Genomic DNA, 15,901 nt, shown 5'->3' on the forward strand with positions numbered 1-15,901 from the left:
AGCCAGAGGGAGCTCTGTGGTGGAGGAGCTGGGTGGGACTGGCACAGAGCCAGGGGGAGCTCTGTGGTGGAGGAGCTGGGTGGGACTGGCACAGAGCCAGAGGGAGCTCTGTGGTGGAGGAGCTGGGTGGGACTGGCACAGAGCCAGAGGGAGCTCTGTGGTGGAGGAGCTGGGCGGGACTGGCACAGAGCCAGATGGAGCTCTGTGTTGCCTGTTCAAACAGCGGCAGGGATGGTGCTGGTTAATGGCTGTACTGTAATGTACACACTACACGGCACTCACTACACGGCACTCACTAAACTCACTACACTAAACTCACTCACACAGTAGTAAAGTAGAAGCTGTTTGCTCTGCCCAGGCAGTGGTGCGGAGTGTGTTGCAGTTAGCCTGGCCTAGTGTTGGGCTGAACACAAACAGGAGAGAGGGGGTGTGTTGCAGTTAGCCTGGCCTAGTGTTGGGCTGAACACAAACAGGAGAGAGGGGGTGTGTTGCAGTTAGCCTGGCCTAGTGTTGGGCTGAACACAAACAGGAGAGAGGGAGAGGGAGGGAGAGCCAGAGACACTGAGCGGGAGAGGGTGAGTGGGAGAAAGAGAGGGAAAGAGTGAGATAGTGGGTAAGAGATGGTGAGGGAGGGAGTGAGTGGGTAAGAGAGGGAGTGAGTCGGTAAGAGAGGGAGAGAGAGAGTGAGTGGGTAAGAGAGGGAGGGAGGGGAAAAGAATGAGGAGAAGACAGAGGGAGGGAAGAGGAGAAAGAGGGACTGAGAGGAAGGGAAAGAGGTATACAGAGAGAGGGAGGAGACATAGAGGGGATGAATGAATCATACACATTAGGTGGATGTGTACATGTGATCACACATAATGTACAAGCTCAAGGGCACATCTGCAGTTATTTTCACCTGGTCGTTTTGGAGATCTGAAGCAACCTTTCGGTTACTGCCCCCCAACGCACTCTTAACCGCTACCTGCCACCCTTAATTAATGAATGAATGATTAGAAATGTAAACTCTCATCAACACATCATTGGTCATGTAGACTGACAGTTAGGAGCCAGGGGGCGGTGCTGCTACACAGTTAAACTGTTAGATATGATGATACAAAAGAGAGAGACGGAGAGAGAGAGACGGGGAGAGAGAGAGACGGGGAGAGAGCGAGACGGGGAGAGAGAGAGACGGGGAGAGAGAGAGACGGAGAGAGAGAGAGACGGAGAGAGAGAGACGGAGAGAGACGGAGAGAGAGAGAGACGGAGGGAGAGATGGAGAGACGGAGGGAGAGAGAGAGAGAGACGGAGGGAGAGACAGAGAGAGGGAGAGAGAGAGTGGTTTCTCACTGTGAATGCAGGTACCCATATTTGAGAAACAAAGCTTTGCCAGCTGGTCTCATCAAAGGTTTTTGTTCACAGTTTCCTTGTTATCTCAACGATGTACCGTTGTCCTGTCATCCAACCTACACTCTGTGTGTGTGAACAGTTTGTAATCCAGTACGGTATTGAAAAAAGAACCCCAGCAACAAAACATCACTGGTACTCAGAACCTCAAGCATCTGATGCCAAAAGGGTTCAACTAAACTATGATATAAACCATTTTGTTACAAGAGCTGATTGAAATGTAGACTCTCTGTGTCGCGTTGGACCTAGTAGAGCATCCCCCCCCCCCCCCCCCCCCCCAACACCCTTTTACATCTTCTAGTCCATCCTCCAACTCTTTATAACTTCCATCTGTCGGGCTAGTTCATGTGGTCTGTCTTCCAGAATGGCAGCGTTAAGTCACTAAGCCACACGGTGTATCAAGTGATACTCTCTATCCTCTACATCAGGGGTGGGCGAACTCCAGGCCTCCAGGGGTCTGATCGGTGACACACCTTTTCTCCGTCCTTTAGTGAACACAGCTGTTTTAAATCCCATTGAGATCATGATTAGGTGATTATTGGAGTCAGGCGTGTCACAGCTGAGTCTGGGGGTATAAAACTGTGACACCGATCAGGCACTCGAGGAATTGCCCACCCCTGCTCTGCATGCTGCTCTAATTTGAACAGGGTCCATAGGGCTGTTGGTAAAAACTAGTGCACTACTTTGAACAGGGTCTATAGGGCTGTTGGTAAAAACTAGTGCACTACTTTGAACAGGGTCTATAGGGCTGTTGGTAAAACTAGTGCACTACTTTGAACAGGGTCTATAGGGCTGTTGGTAAAACTAGTGCACTACTTTGAACAGGGTCCATAGGGCTGTTGGTAAAAACTAGTGCACTACTTTGAACAGGGTCTATAGGGCTGTTGGTAAAACTAGTGCACTACTTTGAACAGGGTCCACAGGGTTGTTGGTTAAAACTAGTGCACTACTTTGAACAGTGTCCACAGGGTTGTTGGTATAACTAGTGCACTACTTTGATCAGGGTCCACAGGGCTGTTGGTAAAAACTAGTGCACTACTTTGAACAGGGTCCACAGGGCTGTTGGTAAAAACTAGTGCACTACTTTGATCAGGGTCTATAGGGCTGTTGGTAAAACTAGTGCACTACTTTGAACAGGGTCCACAGGGCTGTTGGTAAAAACTAGTGCACTACTTTGAACAGGGTCCATAGGGCTGTTGGTAAAAGTAGTGCACTACTTTGAACAGGGTCCACAGGGCTGTTGGTAAAAACTAGTGCAATACTTTGAACAGGGTCTATAGGGCTGTTGGTAAAAACTAGTGCACTACTTTGAACAGGGTCTATAGGGCTGTTGGTAAAACTAGTGCACTACTTTGAACAGGGTCTATAGGGCTGTTTGTAAAACTAGTGCACTACTTTGAACAGGGTCCATAGGGCTGTTGGTAAAAACTAGTGCACTACTTTGAACAGGGTCTATAGGGCTGTTGGTAAAACTAGTGCACTACTTTGAACAGGGTCCATAGGGCTGTTGGTAAAAACTAGTGCACTACTTTGAACAGGGTCTATAGGGCTGTTGGTAAAACTAGTGCACTACTTTGAACAGGGTCCACAGGGCTGTTGGTAAAAACTAGTGCACTACTTTGAACAGGGTCTACAGGGCTGTTGGTAAAAACTAGTGCACTACTTTGAACAGGGTCTATAGGGCTGTTGGTAAAACTAGTGCACTACTTTGAACAGGGTCCATAGGGCTGTTGGTAAAAACTAGTGCACTACTTTGAACAGGGTCTATAGGGCTGTTGGTAAAACTAGTGCACTACTTTGAACAGGGTCCACAGGGCTGTTGGTAAAAACTAGTGCACTACTTTGAACAGGGTCTACAGGGCTGTTGGTAAAAACTAGTGCACTACTTTGAACAGTGTCCACAGGGCTGTTGGTAAAACTACTGCACTACTTTGAACAGGGTCCATAGGGCTGTTGGTAAAAACCAGTGCACTACTTTGAACGGGGTCTATAGGGCTGTTGGTAAAAACTTGTGCACTATTTTGAACAGGGTCCACAGGGCTGTTGGTAAAAACTAGTGCACTGCTTTGAACAGAGTCCACAGGGCTGTTGGTAAAAACTAGTGCACTACTTTGAACAGGGTCCACAGGGCTGTTGGTAAAACTAGTGCACTACTTTGATCAGGGTCCATAGGGCTGTTGGTAAAAGTAGTGCACTACTTTGAACAGGGTCCACAGGGCTGTTGGTAAAAACTAGTGCAATACTTTGAACAGGGTCTATAGGGCTGTTGGTAAAAACTAGTGCACTACTTTGAACAGGGTCTATAGGGCTGTTGGTAAAACTAGTGCACTACTTTGAACAGGGTCTATAGGGCTGTTTGTAAAACTAGTGCACTACTTTGAACAGGGTCCATAGGGCTGTTGGTAAAAACTAGTGCACTACTTTGAACAGGGTCTATAGGGCTGTTGGTAAAACTAGTGCACTACTTTGAACAGGGTCCATAGGGCTGTTGGTAAAAACTAGTGCACTACTTTGAACAGGGTCTATAGGGCTGTTGGTAAAACTAGTGCACTACTTTGAACAGGGTCCACAGGGCTGTTGGTAAAAACTAGTGCACTACTTTGAACAGGGTCTACAGGGCTGTTGGTAAAAACTAGTGCACTACTTTGAACAGTGTCCACAGGGCTGTTGGTAAAACTAGTGCACTACTTTGATCAGGGTCCATAGGGCTGTTGGTAAAACTAGTGCACTACTTTGAACAGGGTCCATAGGGCTGTTGGTAAAAACTAGTGCACTACTTTGAACAGGGTCTATAGGGCTGTTGGTAAAAACTAGTGCACTACTTTGAACAGGGTCTATAGGGCTGTTGGTAAAACTAGTGCACTACTTTGAACAGGGTCTATAGGGCTGTTGGTAAAACTAGTGCACTACTTTGAACAGGGTCTATAGGGCTGTTGGTAAAAACTAGTGCACTACTTTGAACTGGGTCCATAGGGATGTTGGTAAAACTAGTGCACTACTTTGATCAGGGTCTATAGGGCTGTTGGTAAAACTAGTGCACTACTTTGATCAGGGTCTATAGGGCTGTTGGTAAAACTAGTGCACTACTTTGAACAGGGTCTATAGGGCTGTTGTTCAATTTTATGCACTACTTTGATCAGGGTCCATAGGGCTGTTGGTAAAAACTAGTGCACTACTTGATCAGGGTCTATAGGGCTGTTGGTAAAACTAGTGCACTACTTTGAACAGGGTCTATAGGGCTGTTGGTAAAAACTAGTGCACTACTTTGAACAGGGTCTATAGGGCTGTTGGTAAAACTAGTGCACTACTTTGAACAGGGTCTATAGGGCTGTTGGTAAAACTAGTGCACTACTTTGAACAGGGTCCATAGGGCTGTTGGTAAAAACTAGTGCACTACTTTGAACAGGGTCTATAGGGCTGTTGGTAAAACTAGTGCACTACTTTGAACAGGGTCCACAGGGTTGTTGGTTAAAACTAGTGCACTACTTTGAACAGTGTCCACAGGGTTGTTGGTATAACTAGTGCACTACTTTGATCAGGGTCCACAGGGCTGTTGGTAAAAACTAGTGCACTACTTTGAACAGGGTCCACAGGGCTGTTGGTAAAAACTAGTGCACTACTTTGATCAGGGTCTATAGGGCTGTTGGTAAAACTAGTGCACTACTTTGAACAGGGTCCACAGGGCTGTTGGTAAAAACTAGTGCACTACTTTGAACAGGGTCCATAGGGCTGTTGGTAAAAACCAGTGCACTACTTTGAACGGGGTCTATAGGGCTGTTGGTAAAAACTTGTGCACTATTTTGAACAGGGTCCACAGGGCTGTTGGTAAAAACTAGTGCACTACTTTGAACAGGGTCTATAGGGCTGTTGGTAAAACTAGTGCACTACTTTGAACAGGGTCTATAGGGCTGTTTGTAAAACTAGTGCACTACTTTGAACAGGGTCCATAGGGCTGTTGGTAAAAACTAGTGCACTACTTTGAACAGGGTCTATAGGGCTGTTGGTAAAACTAGTGCACTACTTTGAACAGGGTCCATAGGGCTGTTGGTAAAAACTAGTGCACTACTTTGAACAGGGTCTATAGGGCTGTTGGTAAAACTAGTGCACTACTTTGAACAGGGTCCACAGGGCTGTTGGTAAAAACTAGTGCACTACTTTGAACAGGGTCTACAGGGCTGTTGGTAAAAACTAGTGCACTACTTTGAACAGTGTCCACAGGGCTGTTGGTAAAACTAGTGCACTACTTTGATCAGGGTCCATAGGGCTGTTGGTAAAACTAGTGCACTACTTTGAACAGGGTCCATAGGGCTGTTGGTAAAAACTAGTGCACTACTTTGAACAGGGTCTATAGGGCTGTTGGTAAAAACTAGTGCACTACTTTGAACAGGGTCTATAGGGCTGTTGGTAAAACTAGTGCACTACTTTGAACAGGGTCTATAGGGCTGTTGGTAAAACTAGTGCACTACTTTGAACAGGGTCTATAGGGCTGTTGGTAAAAACTAGTGCACTACTTTGAACTGGGTCCATAGGGATGTTGGTAAAACTAGTGCACTACTTTGATCAGGGTCTATAGGGCTGTTGGTAAAACTAGTGCACTACTTTGATCAGGGTCTATAGGGCTGTTGGTAAAACTAGTGCACTACTTTGAACAGGGTCTATAGGGCTGTTGTTCAATTTTATGCACTACTTTGATCAGGGTCCATAGGGCTGTTGGTAAAAACTAGTGCACTACTTGATCAGGGTCTATAGGGCTGTTGGTAAAACTAGTGCACTACTTTGAACAGGGTCTATAGGGCTGTTGGTAAAAACTAGTGCACTACTTTGAACAGGGTCTATAGGGCTGTTGGTAAAACTAGTGCACTACTTTGAACAGGGTCTATAGGGCTGTTGGTAAAACTAGTGCACTACTTTGAACAGGGTCCATAGGGCTGTTGGTAAAAACTAGTGCACTACTTTGAACAGGGTCTATAGGGCTGTTGGTAAAACTAGTGCACTACTTTGAACAGGGTCCACAGGGTTGTTGGTTAAAACTAGTGCACTACTTTGAACAGTGTCCACAGGGTTGTTGGTATAACTAGTGCACTACTTTGATCAGGGTCCACAGGGCTGTTGGTAAAAACTAGTGCACTACTTTGAACAGGGTCCACAGGGCTGTTGGTAAAAACTAGTGCACTACTTTGATCAGGGTCTATAGGGCTGTTGGTAAAACTAGTGCACTACTTTGAACAGGGTCCACAGGGCTGTTGGTAAAAACTAGTGCACTACTTTGAACAGGGTCCATAGGGCTGTTGGTAAAAACCAGTGCACTACTTTGAACGGGGTCTATAGGGCTGTTGGTAAAAACTTGTGCACTATTTTGAACAGGGTCCACAGGGCTGTTGGTAAAAACTAGTGCACTACTTTGAACAGAGTCCACAGGGCTGTTGGTAAAAACTAGTGCACTACTTTGAACAGGGTCCACAGGGCTGTTGGTAAAACTAGTGCACTACTTTGATCAGGGTCCATAGGGCTGTTGGTAAAAGTAGTGCACTACTTTGAACAGGGTCCACAGGGCTGTTGGTAAAAACTAGTGCAATACTTTGAACAGGGTCTATAGGGCTGTTGGTAAAAACTAGTGCACTACTTTGAACAGGGTCTATAGGGCTGTTGGTAAAACTAGTGCACTACTTTGAACAGGGTCTATAGGGCTGTTTGTAAAACTAGTGCACTACTTTGAACAGGGTCCATAGGGCTGTTGGTAAAAACTAGTGCACTACTTTGAACAGGGTCTATAGGGCTGTTGGTAAAACTAGTGCACTACTTTGAACAGGGTCCACAGGGCTGTTGGTAAAAACTAGTGCACTACTTTGAACAGAGTCCACAGGGCTGTTGGTAAAAACTAGTGCACTACTTTGAACAGGGTCCACAGGGCTGTTGGTAAAACTAGTGCACTACTTTGATCAGGGTCCATAGGGCTGTTGGTAAAAGTAGTGCACTACTTTGAACAGGGTCCATAGGGCTGTTGGTAAAAACTAGTGCAATACTTTGAACAGGGTCTATATGGCTGTTGGTAAAAACTAGTGCACTACTTTGAACAGGGTCTATAGGGCTGTTGGTAAAACTAGTGCACTACTTTGAACAGGGTCTATAGGGCTGTTTGTAAAACTAGTGCACTACTTTGAACAGGGTCCATAGGGCTGTTGGTAAAAACTAGTGCACTACTTTGAACAGGGTCTATAGGGCTGTTGGTAAAACTAGTGCACTACTTTGAACAGGGTCCATAGGGCTGTTGGTAAAAACTAGTGCACTACTTTGAACAGGGTCTATAGGGCTGTTGGTAAAACTAGTGCACTACTTTGAACAGGGTCCACAGGGCTGTTGGTAAAAACTAGTGCACTACTTTGAACAGGGTCTACAGGGCTGTTGGTAAAAACTAGTGCACTACTTTGAACAGTGTCCACAGGGCTGTTGGTAAAACTAGTGCACTACTTTGATCAGGGTCCATAGGGCTGTTGGTAAAACTAGTGCACTACTTTGAACAGGGTCCATAGGGCTGTTGGTAAAAACTAGTGCACTACTTTGAACAGGGTCTATAGGGCTGTTGGTAAAAACTAGTGCACTACTTTGAACAGGGTCTATAGGGCTGTTGGTAAAACTAGTGCACTACTTTGAACAGGGTCTATAGGGCTGTTGGTAAAACTAGTGCACTACTTTGAACAGGGTCTATACGGCTGTTGGTAAAAACTAGTGCACTACTTTGAACTGGGTCCATAGGGATGTTGGTAAAACTAGTGCACTACTTTGATCAGGGTCTATAGGGCTGTTGGTAAAACTAGTGCACTACTTTGATCAGGGTCTATAGGGCTGTTGGTAAAACTAGTGCACTACTTTGAACAGGGTCTATAGGGCTGTTGTTCAATTTTATGCACTACTTTGATCAGGGTCCATAGGGCTGTTGGTAAAAACTAGTGCACTACTTGATCAGGGTCTATAGGGCTGTTGGTAAAACTAGTGCACTACTTTGAACAGGGTCTATAGGGCTGTTGGTAAAAACTAGTGCACTACTTTGAACAGGGTCTATAGGGCTGTTGGTAAAACTAGTGCACTACTTTGAACAGGGTCTATAGGGCTGTTGGTAAAACTAGTGCACTACTTTGAACAGGGTCCATAGGGCTGTTGGTAAAAACTAGTGCACTACTTTGAACAGGGTCTATAGGGCTGTTGGTAAAACTAGTGCACTACTTTGAACAGGGTCCACAGGGTTGTTGGTTAAAACTAGTGCACTACTTTGAACAGTGTCCACAGGGTTGTTGGTAAAACTAGTGCACTACTTTGATCAGGGTCCACAGGGCTGTTGGTAAAAACTAGTGCACTACTTTGAACAGGGTCCACAGGGCTGTTGGTAAAAACTAGTGCACTACTTTGATCAGGGTCTATAGGGCTGTTGGTAAAACTAGTGCACTACTTTGAACAGGGTCCACAGGGCTGTTGGTAAAAACTAGTGCACTACTTTGAACAGGGTCCATAGGGCTGTTGGTAAAAACCAGTGCACTACTTTGAACGGGGTCTATAGGGCTGTTGGTAAAAACTTGTGCACTATTTTGAACAGGGTCCACAGGGCTGTTGGTAAAAACTAGTGCACTACTTTGAACAGAGTCCACAGGGCTGTTGGTAAAAACTAGTGCACTACTTTGAACAGGGTCCACAGGGCTGTTGGTAAAAACTAGTGCAATACTTTGAACAGGGTCTATAGGGCTGTTGGTAAAACTAGTGCACTACTTTGAACAGGGTCTATAGGGCTGTTGGTAAAAACTAGTGGACTAATTTGACCAGGGTCCATAGGGCTGTTGGTAAAAACTAGTGCACTACTTTGAACAGGGTCCATAGGGCTGTTGGTAAAACTAGTGCACTACTTTGAACAGGGTCCACAGGGCTGTTGGTAAAAACTAGTGCACTGCTTTGATCAGGGTCCATAGGGCTGTTGGTAAAAACTAGTGCACTGCTTTGAACAGGGTCTATAGGGCTGTTGTTAAATTTTGTGCACTACTTTGATCAGGGTCCATAGGGCTGTTGGTTAAAACTAGTGCACTACTTTGAACAGGGTCCACAGGGCTGTTGGTTAAAACTAGTGCACTATTTTGAACAGGGTCCACAGGGCTGTTGGTAAAAACTAGTGCACTACTTTGAACAGAGTCCACAGGGCTGTTGGTAAAAACTAGTGCACTACTTTGAACAGGGTCCACAGGGCTGTTGGTAAAACTAGTGCACTACTTTGATCAGGGTCCATAGGGCTGTTGGTAAAAGTAGTGCACTACTTTGAACAGGGTCCATAGGGCTGTTGGTAAAAACTAGTGCAATACTTTGAACAGGGTCTATAGGGCTGTTGGTAAAAACTAGTGCACTACTTTGACCAGGGTCTATAGGGCTGTTGGTAAAACTAGTGCACTACTTTGAACAGGGTCTATGGGGCTGTTTGTAAAACTAGTGCACTACTTTGAACAGGGTCCATAGGGCTGTTGGTAAAAACTAGTGCACTACTTTGAACAGGGTCTATAGGGCTGTTGGTAAAACTAGTGCACTACTTTGAACAGGGTCCATAGGGCTGTTGGTAAAAACTAGTGCACTACTTTGAACAGGGTCTATAGGGCTGTTGGTAAAACTAGTGCACTACTTTGAACAGGGTCCACAGGGCTGTTGGTAAAAACTAGTGCACTACTTTGAACAGGGTCTACAGGGCTGTTGGTAAAAACTAGTGCACTACTTTGAACAGTGTCCACAGGGCTGTTGGTAAAACTAGTGCACTACTTTGAACAGGGTCCATAGGGCTGTTGGTAAAAACCAGTGCACTACTTTGAACGGGGTCTATAGGGCTGTTGGTAAAAACTTGTGCACTATTTTGAACAGGGTCCACAGGGCTGTTGGTAAAAACTAGTGCACTACTTTGAACAGAGTCCACAGGGCTGTTGGTAAAACTAGTGCACTACTTTGAACAGGGTCCACAGGGCTGTTGGTAAAACTAGTGCACTACTTTGATCAGGGTCCATAGGGCTGTTGGTAAAAGTAGTGCACTACTTTGAACAGGGTCTATAGGGCTGTTGGTAAAAACTAGTGCACTACTTTGAACAGGGTCTATAGGGCTGTTGGTAAAACTAGTGCACTACTTTGAACAGGGTCTATAGGGCTGTTTGTAAAACTAGTGCACTACTTTGAACAGGGTCTATAGGGCTGTTGGTAAAACTAGTGCACTACTTTGAACAGGGTCTATAGGGCTGTTGGTAAAAACTAGTGCACTACTTTGAACTGGGTCCATAGGGATGTTGGTAAAACTAGTGCACTACTTTGATCAGGGTCTATAGGGCTGTTGGTAAAACTAGTGCACTACTTTGATCAGGGTCTATAGGGCTGTTGGTAAAACTAGTGCACTACTTTGAACAGGGTCTATAGGGCTGTTGTTCAATTTTATGCACTACTTTGATCAGGGTCCATAGGGCTGTTGGTAAAAACTAGTGCACTACTTGATCAGGGTCTATAGGGCTGTTGGTAAAACTAGTGCACTACTTTGAACAGGGTCCATAGGGCTGTTGGTAAAAACTTGTGCACTACTTTGAACAGGGTCCATAGGGCTGTTGGTAAAAACTAGTGCACTACTTTGAACAGGGTCTATAGGGCTGTTGGTAAAAAATAGTGCACTACTTTGAACAGGGTCTATAGGGCTGTTGGTAAAAACTAGTGGACTAATTTGACCAGGGTCCATAGGGCTGTTGGTAAAAACTAGTGCACTACTTTGAACAGGGTCCATAGGGCTGTTGGTAAAACTAGTGCACTACTTTGAACAGGGTCCACAGGGCTGTTGGTAAAAACTAGTGCACTACTTTGATCAGGGTCCATAGGGCTGTTGGTAAAAACTAGTGCACTGCTTTGAACAGGGTCTATAGGGCTGTTGTTAAATTTTGTGCACTACTTTGATCAGGGTCCATAGGGCTGTTGGTTAAAACTAGTGCACTACTTTGAACAGGGTCTATAGGGCTGTTGGTAAAACTAGTGCACTATTATTTTGAACGGGTCCACAGGGCTGTTGGTTAAAAACTAGTGCAACTAACTTTGACAGCAGTCCACAGGGCTGTTGCTAAAAACTAGTCGCAGCTACTTTGAACAGTGTCCACAGGCTGTTGGTAAAACTAGTGCACTACTTGTGATCAGGGTCCATAGGGCCTGTTGGTAAAAGTAGTGACACTACTTTGAACATGTTCCCATAGGGCTGTTGGGTAAAACTAGTGCATAATTTGAAACAGTGGTCTATAGGGCTGTTGGTAAAACTAGTGGCACTATACTTTGGAACAGTGGTCATAGGGCTGTTGGTAAAAACTAGTGCACTACTTTGAACAGGGGCTATGGGGCTGTTGTAAAACTATTGCACTACTTTGAACAGGGTCCATTGGGCTGTTGGTAAAAACTATGCACTACTTTGAAAGGGTCTATAGGGCTGTTGGTAAAACTATTGCACTACTTTGAACAGGTCCATAGGGCTGTTGGTAAAAACTAGTGCACTACTGTTGACGGGTCTATAGGGCCTGTTTGGTAAAACTAGTGCAACTACTTTGAAACAGGTTCCCAGGGATGTTGTAAAACTAGTGCACTACTTTGAACAGGGTCTAAGGGCTGTTGGTAAAAACTAGTGCACTACTTTGAACAGTGTCCATAGGGCTGTTGGTAAAACTAGTGCACTACTTTGATAGCAGGGTCCATAGGGCTGTTGGGTAAAAAACAACGAGTGCACTACTTTGAACAGGTTCTATAGGGCTGTTGGTAAACAAAACTAGTGCACTACTTTGAACTAGGGTCATAGGTCTGTGGTTAAAACTAGTGCACTACTTTGGAACAGGGTCTTAAGGGCTGTTGTTCAATACTAGTGCACTACTTTGACAGGTCATAGGGCTGTTGGTAAAACTTTGCACTACTTTGAACAGGGTCCATAGGGTGTTGGTAAACTAGTGCACTACTTTGACAGGTCTAGGCTGTTGGTAAAAACTAGTGCACTACTTTGATCAGGGTCTATAGGGCTGTTGTAAAACTAGTGCACTACTTTGAACAGGGTCTATAGGGCTGTTGGTAAATGGCACACTTGATCAGGGTCCATAGGGCTGTTGTAAAACTAGTTCACTACTTTGAACAGGGTCTATAGGGCTGTTTGGTAAAACTAGTGCACTACTTTGACAGGGTCATAGGGCTTTTGGTAAAAACTAGTGCACTACTTTGAACTAGGGTCACATAGGGCTGTATTGGTAAAAACTGTGCACTACTTTGAACAGGGTCCTAAGGGCTGTTGGTAAAAATAGTGCACACTTTGAACAGGGTCTATAGGTGTTGGTAAAAACTAGTCATCTTTGAACAGTCAAGGTATTTGGTAAAACTAGTGCACTACTTTGAACAGGGTCCAGGGCTGTTGGTAAAAACTAGTCACTACTTTGAACAGGGTCACAGGGCTGTTGGTAAAAACTAGTGCACTACTTTGAACAGGTCCACAGGCTGTTTGTAAAAACTATGCACTACTTTGAACAGGGTCCAGGGCGTTGGTAAAACAGTGCACTACTTTGAACAGGGTCATAGGGATGGTTTGTAAAACTAGTGCACTACTTTGAACAGGGTCCAAGGGCTGTTGGTAAAAACTAGTGCACTACTTTGAACAGGGTCCAAGGGCTGTTGTAAAAACTAGTGCACTACTTTGAACAGGGTCTATGGGCTGTTGGTAAAAAACTAGTGCACTACTTTGACAGGGTCCATAGGGCTGTTGGTAAAAATTGCACTACTTTGAACAGGGTCTATAGGGCTGTTGGTAAAACTAGTGCACTACTTGAACAGGGTCCTAAGGGCTGTTGGTAAAAACTCATTGCACTACTTTGAACAGGGTTCCATAAGGGCTGTTGGTAAAACTAGTGCACTACTTTGAACAGGTCCTACAGGGCTGTTGGTAAAAAACTAGTGCACTACTTTGACAGGGTCCATCAGGGCTGGTTGTGTAAAACATGTGCACTACTTTGACACAGGGTCCATAGGGCTGTTGTAAACTATGCTCCTACTTTGAACAGGTCCATAGGGCTGTTGGTAAAAACTAGTGCACTACTTTGAAAAGGGTCTATAGGGCTGTTGGTAAAAACTAGTGCACTACTTTGAACAGGGTCTATAGGGCTGTTGGTAAAAACTAGTGCACTACTTTGAACAGGGTCAAGGGCTTGTTGGTAAAAACTAGTGCACTACTTTGAACGGGTCATAGGGATGTTGGTTAAAAACTAGTGCACTACTTGATCAGGGTCCATAGGGCTGTTGGTAAAACTAGTGCACTACTTGAACAGGTCCACAGGGCTGTTGGTAAACTATGCACTACTTTGATCAGGGTCTATAGGGCTTTGGTAAAAACTAGTGCACTACTTTGATCATGTCTATAGGGCTGTTGGTAAACTAGTGCACTACTTTGAACAGGGTCTATAGGGCTGTTGTAATTAGTGCCATACTTTGACAGGGTCTCTAGGCTTTGGTAAAAACTAGTGCACTACTTGATCAGGGTCTATAGGGCTGTTGGTAAAACTAGTGCACTACTTTGACCAGGTCTATAGGCTTTGGTAAAACTAGTGCACTACTTTGAACAGGGTCTATAGGCTGTTGGTAAAACTAGTGCACTACTTTGAACAGGGTCCTAGGGCTGTTGGTAAAACTAGTGCACTACTTTAACAGGTCATAGGGCTGTTGGTAAAAACTAGTGCCTACTTTGAACAGTGTTATAGGCTGTTGGTAAAACTAGTGCACTACTTGTAACAGGGTCTATAGGGCTGTTGGTAAAACTAGTGGATCTACTTTGACGACAGGGTCCTAGGGCTGTTGGTAAAAACTAGTGCACTACTTTTAACAGGGTCCATAGGGCTGTTTGTAAAAACTAGTGCACTACTTTGAACAGGGTCCACAGGGCTGTTGTAAAACTAGTGCACTACTTTGACAGGGTCCATAGGGCTGTTGGTAAAACTAGTGCACTCTTTGACAGGTCTATAGGGCTGTTGTTAATTTGTGACAACATATTTGATCAGGGTCCATAGGGCTGTTGGTAAAACTAGTGCACTACTTTGAACAGGGTCTATAGGGCTGTTGGTAAAACTAGTGCACTACTTTTGAACAGGGTCCACAGGCTCTGTTGGTTAAAACTAGTGCACTATTTTGAACAGGTCCCAGGGCTGTTGGTAAAACTAGTGCACTACTTTGAACACAGGGTCCAGGGCTGTTGGTAAAAACTAGTGCACTACTTTGATCAGGGTCCATAGGGCTGTTGGTAAATAGTGCACTACTTTGAACAGGGTCCACAGGGCTGTTGTAAAAACTATGCAATACTTTGACGTCTATAGGGCTGTTGTAAAACTAGTGCACTACTTTGAACGGGTCTATAGGGCTGTTGGTAAAAACTAGTGCACTACTTTGAACAGGGTCCATAGGGCTGGTTGGTAAACAACTTGTGCACTACTTTGAACAGGGTCCATAGGCTGTTGGTAAAAACTAGTGCGATACTTTTGAAACAGGGTTTAAGCGCTTTGGTAAAAAATAGTGCACTACTTTGAACAGGGTCTATAGGGCTGTTGGTAAAAACTAGTGGACTAATTTGCCAGGTCCATAGGGCTGTTGGTAAAAACTAGTGCACTACTTTGAACAGGGTCCATAGGGCTGTTGGTAAACTAGTGCACTACTTGAACAGGGTCCACAGGGCTGTTGGTAAAAACTGTGCACTACTTGAACAGGGTCCATAGGGCTGTTGGTAAAAACTAGTGCACTGCTTTGACAGGTGTCATAGGGCTGTTGTTACATTTGCACTACTTTGATCAGGGTCCATAGGGCTGTTGGTTAAAACTAGTGCACTACTTTGAACAGGGTCTATAGGGCTGTTGGTAAAACTAGTGCACTATTTTGAACAGGGTCCACAGGGCTGTTGGTTAAAACTAGTGCACTATTTTGAACATGGTCCACAGGGCTGTTGGTAAAAACTAGTGCACTACTTTGAACAGAGTCCACAGGGCTGTTGGTAAAAACTAGTGCACTACTTTGATCAGGGTCCATAGGGCTGTTGGTAAAAGTAGTGCACTACTTTGAACAGGGTCCACAGGGCTGTTGGTAAAAAACTAGTGCATACTTTGAACAGGGTCTATAGGGCTGTTGGAAAAACTAGTGCACTACTTTGAACAGGTCTATAGGGCTGTTGGTAAAACAGTGCACTCTTTGAACAGGGTCCATAGGGCTGTTGGTAAAATAGTGCACTACTTTGAACAGGGTCCAGGGCTTTTGGTAAAACTAGTGCAATACTTTGAACAGGGTCTATAGGGCTGTTGGTAAAAACTAGTGCACTACTTTGAACAGGGTCCTATAGGGCTGTTGGTAAAACTAGTTTGCACTACTTTGAACAGGGTCTATAGGGCTGTTGGTAAAACTAGTGCACTACTTTGAACAGGTGTCCATAGGTCTGTTGGAAAAACTAGTGCACTACTTTAACAGGTCTATAGGGCTGTTG

Source organism: Salvelinus namaycush, chromosome 29, assembly GCF_016432855.1.
Source record: "Salvelinus namaycush isolate Seneca chromosome 29, SaNama_1.0, whole genome shotgun sequence".
In the NCBI taxonomy this organism is placed as follows: domain Eukaryota; kingdom Metazoa; phylum Chordata; class Actinopteri; order Salmoniformes; family Salmonidae; genus Salvelinus; species Salvelinus namaycush.